The 11,046-nt window shown below is 45.5% G+C and overlaps 1 pseudogene; it reads left to right on the forward strand.

The window, feature by feature from the left end:
- The window catches only part of LOC144107960 (tubulin beta-4 chain-like), a 45,316-nt pseudogene extending 34,528 nt beyond the window's left edge, over positions 1-10,788 (forward strand).
- Positions 10,789-11,046: the final 258 nt, after the last annotated feature.

Raw genomic sequence — 11,046 nt, forward strand, 5'->3', positions numbered from 1 at the left:
AAACAGATGTAATAGCGTTGACAGAAATGAATGCGGATGAACCCACATGTGAAACATGAGTTGTCAGCTTATCAGTCATATTACTTTTGCCGTGAAACTGGTCGAGGAGGCGGCATTCTGCTGTACATTAGAAACGAATGGAATACTGAACGCACCGCCATACCTACACAACACATGGAAACAGTGATTGTAAATATAACGTCTGATGAACACACTTTTGTCATCTGTGCAGTTTACCATCTGCCTAGCGGGCCGATAGGTGAGTTCTTGTTCGAAATTAAAAATCTTCTGGGAAAACGACCATACGGACAATTTAGTGTCTAGCAGGCGATTTCAACATGTGGATTAGGAATCCTCACAAGTGCGTCGAACTTAATGGCGAATTAAGGCTTCATGGACTGCGATGTGACAATTGTTGCATCCCAGTTCCTTATACCCACCCTGTCGAATATCTGGGTCTGCGCATAGATGAGTTCTTTACCTGGGATGAACATGTCATATACATTTGTAAAAGGTTAAGGCAAGTTGAGGCATATATATACAACTTACGAGGAGCAACTGTCAAAACATGTTACAATGTGTTTCAGTCTGTAGGCGGAAGCATCCTATGATCCGCTGTAACAATCTGCGGCAGCTGCTCTGTTACTCGGCAAACAAAAGTTAATGAACTGCTGCGTAAGATTTCCAGAAATAGTGTGTACGTGACACAACTCAATAATAGACAGAATGAAGATATCATGAATAATTTAAGCCTATTGAATTTAAGACAGATATTAGTATGTAATTCTAACAACAAATTATTATGACAAGTTTCCAAAGAACCTGTGAGCAAAGAACACTAAGGCCAAAGGAAAGACTTATGGTGCCACGAGTTTATACTAATTATGGGAAAAGAACTCATATGTATTATTTACCACAGTTTAACAGCTTACTTGACGAGCTCCTGTGTATCAGCGACAGAAAAAAATAAAAATTCCCGTTAAGAAACTGGGTGCTTTTATAACGGGATTTTTCCTTTTACTTTTTTTTCTCTTTCACTCCTGCTTGCCATATTCATGTTTCTTAAAGCTTTGCCAATCTTTTTATGTTGCTCTTTTGTACTTATTTTATTCGTTTATTTCATTTTCCTTATCAGTCTCATGAGCATGACTGTCTTCAGTTACTTAGAACATGAAAAGTGCACTTATAGAATTTGTTGCATTTAAGGGGCAGTGTATCGTTGTTTTCTGCTTTCTGGCTCTATTACTCGGCAGAACTGCGTGTGAAAATTGTCACTACTTTTGTGATGGTTTATTCTTGTACTTCTGCATATTGTTACGTCTTTGAACTCTGTACAAGAGTGTGGCATCACTTTTTTGAGGATATACTTGCCCGTTTTTTTTTAATAGTGTTGATTTATGAGTCAACTTAGTATATTTGTGAGCGTTTCGTTGTCCGGTGTATGGTGTGCACTGCTTCTGCCGGCCCACCCACAAGCACCAAGGTGTTTAGGTGCGGCAGAAAAATCTATATGTAAAATTGCGGACAATAAAGCTTCTATTCTATTCAAATCTATTCCTGAAAGAAGGACACCAGAGCTTGCTGGCTATCGTGTTATTCAAGTGAAGTGAAACTGGAAGGGGGTGGTTCTTGACAGTTTCATTTTTAAAGAAGTGAAATTGCGCCTGCGCCTTTATGTCAAAGTGAAAAGATACAGGTATATATCTGCGGAAGCTCTCTGCGGAATAGTCAGAACCCGCACTTGATACATAAACCCCGGATGTAGTGCATATGCTGGCACCAACTGATGCTCCCTGGCAACATAGAAAGCACAAAAGCCCATCATGTTCTTCACTGTGCCTATGGAAAAGGTCAGTCCTTTGTGCGTCTTGACAGAACAAGGATGTTTGCTATGACCTTATCAGCCACTGGCCATTTGTAGAAAACACCTTTTTAACTGCAATATTTTTAACTGCAAATTAAAGACGTGTTGATAATACAAGGTGTAATCAATAAATTTCGCTTCTTGCCTTGCAACTTACTAGTTGAAAAAATTGAAGGAAGTTACACTTAAAAGTAAGTTTGCAATGAATTTAGTCCCAACTTTTCGACAGTCTCCACTAGTGGTAGTAACTACTGTTACTAGTGCATCTGTTGACTACACTAAGTGCACACTGCATAGGTGACCTATTCATAAGATGAAAAGTTCGTAGCCTTCAAACTTTCCTTCATCCTGGGGAAGCAGACGAAAGCCCATTGGCACAAGGTCTGAGCATAGGGTGGGTGAAGCAAAGCACGTGCTCTTATCCTTTTAATGCACAAGTGGTGGAAGTGTACTCCTGTTGCTAGGGGCTACATTGAGAATTGATGTGCTCATAGGAAGAGGACTGTGCATCTGAGGAAGAGGAGCAGCCAAATACTCTATAGTGACTGCGGAATGACCGCACGCGTTCTCATTCACATGGACAATTTGTCCATATGGTACCAGTAGCACATAGGGCAGTTCCCTGAAGGCTGCATGGACAGTAATGGAAAAGGTATGCCACAAATTCACAGTCCAGCAATGTGAAAGTGTGACAAATTTAGCAACTTCCTTGCTTCTTGCACATTGCTGAGAAATGACCTGTTTCAAACACTTGGCATCGTGTTCTTTTCTGCATCCGTGTCCTTTTCTGCCCGGTTCCATAGAAGATGAATTACCAAGAAGCCCGGTCTTCTGTTTTAGCAAACAACCAGACATTTTGAACAGATAGTGCAGTGGTAACCGCTCACTTATGGGTCAAGGAAACTTAACACGTCACATACCTGCACACTCATTAAGACATCCCAAATCTTTCCATCAAAAGGTGTTTTGTTTTGCTTTTCTTGTTCCAAATTTTGTCTCCAGAATTTTGTCTTTTCCAACTAATAGATTGTCTGTGCACTTGAATAGTTCACTGAAAGCATTCTAAGAAAAAACAAAACCTCCATTGACCATGGTGGTTGAGCATTCGCCTCGCATGCGGGAGGTGCGGGGTTCTATCCCCAGTGCCGCCGAGTACCCACTGGTGATACAGTGGGTACAAGCTTTTCCCTGGTCTAGTGCTCGGCTTATTTAGGGTGAAATGCTTGGGAAATGGGTCTTTGACCCCACCTTGAGAAATGGAAAATACCTTGTGCCATGGCGCTCTTTGGCCGTAGAAATCCATTATTATCATGATCATCCACTGACCATGCTTCATTCATTCTGAATTGCTTAACTGATTTCTATTGCAACTATTTTGTACTGACTGCTGAGTACACACCATTACAAGAAATTGCAGTTTGGGCTGACTCAACAAATAGATGTATTATTACTGTGGAGCAATAAAGTATTGTTACTATTATTACATAGAACTGTTAGGAGTCTGTTCCACAAAAAAAAATGGATTTTTGCAAATGTGTGCAATATGCAAGACTGTTCTTGACAAATGATGCTTGACAAAATGACCATTATCTGCCTTTGACAGCCATATCTGCAGCATTATGAAAATCAAAATGGAACAGATACACTAAAGAGCCATCTATCGAAAAAATATCCAGCATCCATACAGCAGTTTGTCTGCGTATGTCATCTATGGACAATAGCTGTTAAAAGCCACAGATGATTTTAACAGCTTCGATGATTTGGCCCCACTTCCCATGTTCATTATAACATACAGGCTTTAGAGGCTGGGCTAGGGAAATTTTCTGGCTGAGATCAATGATAGTGGTTTTAGGGCTGCACCATGTGTTACCCAGATTACCTACGGGGTAGCAAACATGCGTACCCCGCGTGGCCGCAGCAGCCGCGGCGTCGAGCAAACGCACGCGCGCCCCGCCGCTGCCGCGCAAGCGACAGGCAGCGCGGGGGATGCTGCCCGCTGCTGGTAACAGCCGGCCGCGAGAATCGCTCAGCCAACCAGGCAGCGTCTCTCCACCTCGTTTCAGTGCTTTCCTTCTCGCGGCGCATTCGTGTCCAGCCGCAAAAAATACGCGGCCGGGGCAGCTTCTCTTCAACTCTGCATATCGCTCCTAGGATCTCCAAAAGTTTGCAGCAAAAACAATGGAGACCGCGTAAACTCACCATTTGGTAAAATGCGGAGTAATGCAAGTGCCAAACAATCCTATCCGGCACCGCCCAAACGCTCGGTTCATTTGAACATAGCTGGCTCTCTTCGGACGAAGCACATTCGCGGTTCGCTTTCCGGCATGGTGATGTTAAGCTCACTTGAGCTGCGTTAGCGTCTCTGGTTCCGCGAAATTATAAATTCGCTTCGCAGCCCAAAAAAGTAAGTTCGTTCGAACAAAGTCAGCTTTCTGTAGTTGAGCGAGACCTCTCGGCTCTAGCGAGGTTAAATATACAACAAGCAAGCCCGTTTGCGCGTGCTTGTGCCACGGTACGACTGTGTCCTCCCAAAGGCGACAGGCAGCTCCCGAAGAGCCTTAGGCCTACTCGCTCTTACACTTCCGGGTGCCAACAAAGGGCCAAGGACAATAGCTAGAACACAACGCCACGAGGAGATACGTTTCTGCCAAGGTGACCCTAACGCGAACGGCGCCTACCGCTTCCCGCGGTGTCGCAGCGCCCCGATGCTTTTCCTGTAATCATGACTGCAATACAAAACAGCTGACGACTACGGCACCCGGCTCCCAGAGCCAAAGAGACAGAACAGAGAATATTTACAACTATGTACAAGAAATATCGGGCCACCCTCCAGGCTTCCGCATTCACTCGCTTCTGGCTTGCTGTTCTCCGTGGGCGTCTCGGTCTCGCTCTCCATGAGCGGACCTCGTAGGTTCACCTTCCACAGGTGTACCGATGAAGTGCTCATCAAAAGCTTAGCATGCACGGCAATCCTCCCATGCTGCTATTACGCTCATCTCGCTGTCAAGAAAGCATCTACGCCTTGCTAGCAACTCCGAATTTGGTTCAGGACTAACGCTGTTCCAAATCCGGGCGGGCATTCCACGAACCGAACTGACTGCCGTCCCTCGTCCCAAGAGCTTGCCGCACGTTGGGACGCCATTGTGGAAATACGGGGGGACAAAGCCTTTCGCCCCGCCCGCACTCCCACTCCGCGGATGCAGCGTTCCCGCTCGCTAACCGCGGAGGGGTTCGTGCTCGAGGGACAAAGGGAAGGGACGACACAGCGTTAACACTCATATGCTATTTATTACACTTGCAATTTATACACAGAGCGGGCCAGCTAGCTACAAAACATCAACGAGGCATTCCTCGGAAATAGAAGGCTACGTAAGAAGGACTTCCGACTTACCGGCTGGGGCAGGGGCGCGACTTCGGAGGTATCGGCGGCGAACATTTGTATGCGCCGATAATGGCGGCCGGGTTTTCCCGTGCTCGCTGCATTCTTGGGGCAAAGCCATTCCCTAGCATTTGCTGGGGAAGGCGGTCAGAGGGCGCGTTTGCTGCGCTCGCTTCTCTGCCTGGAACCAGAAGTCCAGCGGCAAGGCACAACGGATCCCCGTGCGCCTGCCGCGGAAGGTGGCGGGAGCGTGCGGCTCCAACCGCTCACCACGCTGGCCGGATCCCGAAGGGTTCTCTCCGGTTCCGCAGAATTCCGCGTAACCTACGAGGTGGCGCTCCCGTCGCCGTTCCCTTTCCCCCATGAGGGAGACTTCCTTCCTCACCCAACCGGGGGCTGTCCGTCCCGGCGGCCGACGATGAAGATGGGCCGCATCGAAACGGAGGGGGGAAACAGGTTCTCCACAGTTTACAGTAATATTCGAAGGACTGGAGGTTATATTTCTTTTCTCCTTTGCACCTTTGGGGAGGAAATCGAGCAAATGTAGTAGGTATAATTTCATGGCGTCGCTGTCAATAAACTTGCACTTGTCACACTATCTGATAGCTGGTGCGGAAGGGGTTATAACTTCCCCGCAAAAAGGCAAGGACAAGGGCTATAGTGCCGACATAAAATATTTTATTATACACTTTTTATACAACATTTGGAAACAAAATGTGTACAGTCAGAATCACATAGCGTCATTACCTTGTGTTCATGTTACATGTACAACCAGAACGATGCACTCCAAACGTAACGAATAGGAATATAACTAAACACACTTCACAGCAACATGGCATACAAAAGAAGCAATACTTTGCGAAAAGAATAAAGAACAAGGCAAACTTTTAATCGGTTGCCAAACAAAATGAGTCAGCAAAGAACGACATACAAATGAACATAAACGATGGCATAGAATGTGCGCAGTACTGCTGTCGTCACTTTTCTCGAGCCTGTTTGTGCGCATTGTGCACTTGATGCCAGTATTATATGATCTAGGCCTTATACGACCAATCAGTTTTCTTAAATTCGCTGCAAAATGTTTTCCTGCTGCCCCGCAGAACTTAAAGGCGTGTGTGCATGTTCATTTTCAAAGCACCCCCCCATGTACTTTTTCTAGCTGTACTGATTGCGCTATAAATCGGTTATCCATGGTTTGTTTACATAAAAGAATTTTGTTACGCAAAAGACAAGCCAAAAGATCATTTTAAAACTGAACACGCCAATACTTACAAAACACACATATCACATTTATATTACACCAAAAAATGCTCAGGGCTTATATGGCAGGTAAACAGTCACATAATACAAATACACTATTTTAGTACACACCGAACACTCCTTTAGAAGCAGGTTACATAAGGCATCAGGAACAGTACTCTTCATCTTCAAGCAGTGATGCACTTTCTAAACTAGAAGTACAACACAGCACTCTAAATATAGGAGGAAACACGCAAAACTAAAAGGCACATCTCACCACATAACTGTTATCTCCTCCTATGGCTACAATCATTGCTTTTCTCTTTCTTTCCTTACAAGGTTGCGAAGTTTTTCTATTGATTTGACTTTCGTCGACATTGCCATAGCCCGAAGCTCCGTGCGCAATTCTCCTGCATCCATGTCTTCCACATTTTGCAGACAGTTTCTTTCACTGACTTTTTCATCTGCACTGAGTAGCCTCTTCGCCCGTGTCTCTTGAATAAGTCCCTCAAACCAATACTCTTGGTCCCGCTTTTTATATGCACGGCTTAGTCTGATATTCTCACTCCAAGCCTTTTCGCCAGCTTGACAGCGTCAGCGGCTGCATTCCACATGTTAGACTTCCCATGGTGTAGATGCTTTAGCACGTCGTCTTTTTTTCTCTAACCCTTGGCTTGAAATTCAACCAAGGCCCTTGAACCTTTCGTGCTTTGCGGAAGCGTGGTGCGCGAGAATATGAATGTACGGCGCAACTCTATCGCCACCATAGCCTTTGCAACCTTGGGCTCCTAATTCTAAGAACGTGTGAAAGAATTCTGAGGTTTCTCTTTCTATGCTGCGACTTTCAACACCATTTTCCAGGTGGTACAAAATTTTCCGCATAGGCTTCCAAAGGAGCAAAGTTTTTTTCCTCTGTTTGAGGGTGCAATTTCCCGGCCAGATTTTCAGGCAAAGCCTTCAGCAGCCGCTCACAATCGCCCCCCGATACCGACGTGAATGTTTTTCCCTTGTTTCCTTCATTGGTTTCCCAGACGTAAAAATTTAATCCCACAGTTATTTATGGCGTCAACGATGTCCTGAACGTGTATGGTCATACAACGTGGGTTGCGGACTTTTTCACAGTAATCTCTGTCTTTTGGTTCTGAAAGCAATCCATCTACAAGGCGGTTAACTATTCTTAACTTCATGTGCAATACATCAGGAATTATTAAATCAAAGTCGAAGTTGAACAATGGCACGTTATTCATCCCGTTCACTTCTGCGCAGCAATCAGCTCTCATGTTCTCAAGAGTGCGGATCAAAGGAGGCTCATTAAAGCTCCTGTTACTTGTCAGAACTGAGCACCTTGTCTGTGGGTTTGCTCGACAAAATGGACAAGGATAGTGTGATGCAGCAGACTGCAGACCCTGAACAACAAGCAAAAATTTCAAATCTGACCCTAGACAGATGTGAATCGGAATCTCATGGTCCCCTACAGATATGCCACCCCTTCGTGCGACAACATTAATTTCTTTCATCAAATCCCGAAAAGCATCTCTTATTTCAAAATAACCTTCCGAGATCTCCGCCACACCGAGAAGGCGATGAAGGTTATGGCTTTGTAGGTGCCGCGTTTTGCAAATGATGACGAATGATAATGTTGTCCAGGTCGTGCGTCTACTCACAACGCAGCCATCACCCTCTATTTTTACAAGGAGTGCCTCGGTGGAGATCTCTGTCTCTGAGTGGCTTTCCTTTATTGCATATTCCAGTACTGATTTTCTTCAGGATACAGTTTGTGCAAGTATACGCCTTTCACAACCCGCCCTTCAGGTCAGTGTGGCGCTGGCAACAATTGGGCCAAGGGCCACTACACCGAGGGTGCTGAACTGGTGGACTCGGTGCTCGACGTTGTGCGCAAGGAAGCGGAATCCTGTGACTGCCTGCAGGGATTCCAGGTGACCCACTCCCTGGGCGGTGGTACTGGATCTGGCATGGGCACACTGCTCATCTCGAAGATCCGTGAAGAGTACCCCGATCGCATCATGAACACCTACAGTGTAGTGCCCTCTCCAAAGGTGTGTGACATAATCTGCAGGACCCAATTTCAGCATCTTTGAAACAAATCAAACATGACATTTTGGCAATGCTTTATAAGGCGTCTTCCTTGAATTTGGTTAGTCGTTATGCACAAAGTTCTCATTCTCTTCCTGCGGCTACCTCTAGGTTTCGGACACTGTCGTCGAGCCCTACAACGCTACTTTGTCAGTGCATCAGCTTGTGGAGAACACCGACGAGACCTACTGCATCGACAACGAAGCACTCTACGACATCTGCTTCCGGACGCTTAAGCTCACGACTCCCACCTACGGAGACCTTAACCACTTGGTTTCTGCAACGATGTCGGGTGTGACCACATGCCTGAGGTAAGTATTTCGCAGCTTCGTTCAAGGGGTCACTTAAGTGCCTCATGCATGTTCATAAAGAGCCCAAAGAGATCGGCACCATCCGCCGAATTGCTAGTTCCGACAACAGTGATCGGTTCATTATGGAACAAGCACTGCAAAGACTGCGGTCGCCAAGGACTTTTACAAAATATTTAGAGTAATACACTACAGCTAATCTTCATGTATAAAGAGCATGTGGTGGTGGTGGTAGTAGTGGTTTTATTAAAAATAATAGTATAAAAGGAAGGAAAAGATTTTTGCTAGCCCCGGCATCTGCCATCGATACTGAAGCACCTCAATATTTTCAGAATATACAATGACGAACAAGCCAATAAAAGCGCCCACACCGTCCGCATAAAATCTAACAAACACCGCACCTGCTATAGCCAGGCAAGCAGCTGCTCAAGGAAGCTTTGAAAAGCACTTCAAGGAAAGTGAATTTGGCAACGGCAGCAATAACGAGAAGGCGGCTGTCGTCGGGAATAATGGAGCGGCGCCTAATCTACGGCATGCGATTGCGCACATTGGGAATAAAATGGCCGTGTTTAACCACTGTACCTCAGAAACTCATGAGGCGAAAAGGTAAATTAAGGCCTGGCGCTGTAAATGATGAAAAACTACTGTGTTCAAAAAGGAAACATCTCAAATCTCTTGGAAATAATTTAGGTGTGTGTCAGTGGAGAATGCTTTTTGAACTCTTTCTCCTTTATAAAGCGCACATTTATCTCGTTCAGCTCCTTAATCCTAGCGTACAGGACCTACATATAAAGCCTCACGTACAGCGAAATCAGTTATCCCCGTTTTCTCTTCGGGAAAAGGGAATACAAATTCCCATGTTTTGGTATGGAAGTTTTTCGATAAATAGTGGCACTTTCTCTGAGGAAGTTGGGAGCAGAGTACCACATTAGATTGCTGTGCAGTCAGTATGGAATACTGGTTGCCATTGTTGGGGGATGGTGTTTTAGGACCTGGAGAACGATCACATAATTTTAAAGTGCCACGACAACCGGCAGACCGTTGAAGTTAATACTTGTCGATGTTCTCCTAATGTATTAATTTGTATTAACTTTGAAGCTGGATACGAAGCAGTGACCATGTGAAGAATCCATTTTTATTTTTTGTGATTTTGCCAATGAATCGAAACAGCAACAGAAGAAATCTTGTTATCTTACTAGAGCTGGTTTGTTTCTCCGCCGTTGTAATTTGGCTGAGGCAAATAACAGGCATGCAGTTTCAATGTTCTCTAGAACAGACTGGCAAAGTGTAAACTATGTCACTTCTGAAATTTCCACGAGTGCGTTCTTTCATTGGGCTTCGTTGTCTGCACTGGCGTGAAGAGAACTGAATTTCAAATTTGATGACCCGATATTCAAAAGCTTTGAATGAACAGCGGCAACAATCGCGACATTCTACAAGATGCCTCCACTGACCATTGTAGCTGCTCCATAATCTTACCACAATCTTGCTCTGACTGCTCCCAAACAAGAGCGCCCAACATACCTCTGTAAATTCTCTCTCCCCTTGTGAATTACGCGGGCTTCTAATCAAGCACCGTCTCATTCCTCACAGATTTCCTGGGCAGCTGAATGCTGATCTTCGCAAGCTGGCTGTTAACATGGTGCCCTTCCCTCGCCTCCACTTCTTCATGACTGGCTTAGCTCCACTCACGTCCCGCGACTGCCAGCAATACCGGGCTCTGACTGTGCCGGAGCTGACGCAACAGATGTTCGATGCCAAAAACATGATGGCTGCTTGCGACCCCCACCACGGTCGTTATCTGACAGTTGCTGCAGTCTTCAGAGGCCGAATGTGCATGCGGGAAGTCGATGACCAGATGCTCAACGTCCAGAACAAGGACTCGAGTTACTTCGTTTAATGGATCCCGAACAACGTAAAGACAGCTGTCTGTGACATACCGCCTCGCGGTCTGAAGATGTCTGCTACTTTCATTGGGAACAGCACAGCCATTCAAGAGCTTTTCAAGCGGATCTCCGAGCAGTTTACAGGTGACCATCGTGTTTGATTTGAAAGCGTTTCTTAAAAGCACATACTTTCATTGTAGGTGCCCATTACTGTCGATTTTCTGAAACAGCGCATTTTCGGGGACAGTTCCAGGAGTGTGACCCCGCCTGCTTGAT

The sequence above is a fragment of the Amblyomma americanum genome, chromosome 1 (genome assembly GCF_052857255.1).
Source record: "Amblyomma americanum isolate KBUSLIRL-KWMA chromosome 1, ASM5285725v1, whole genome shotgun sequence".
Taxonomy (NCBI): domain Eukaryota; kingdom Metazoa; phylum Arthropoda; class Arachnida; order Ixodida; family Ixodidae; genus Amblyomma; species Amblyomma americanum.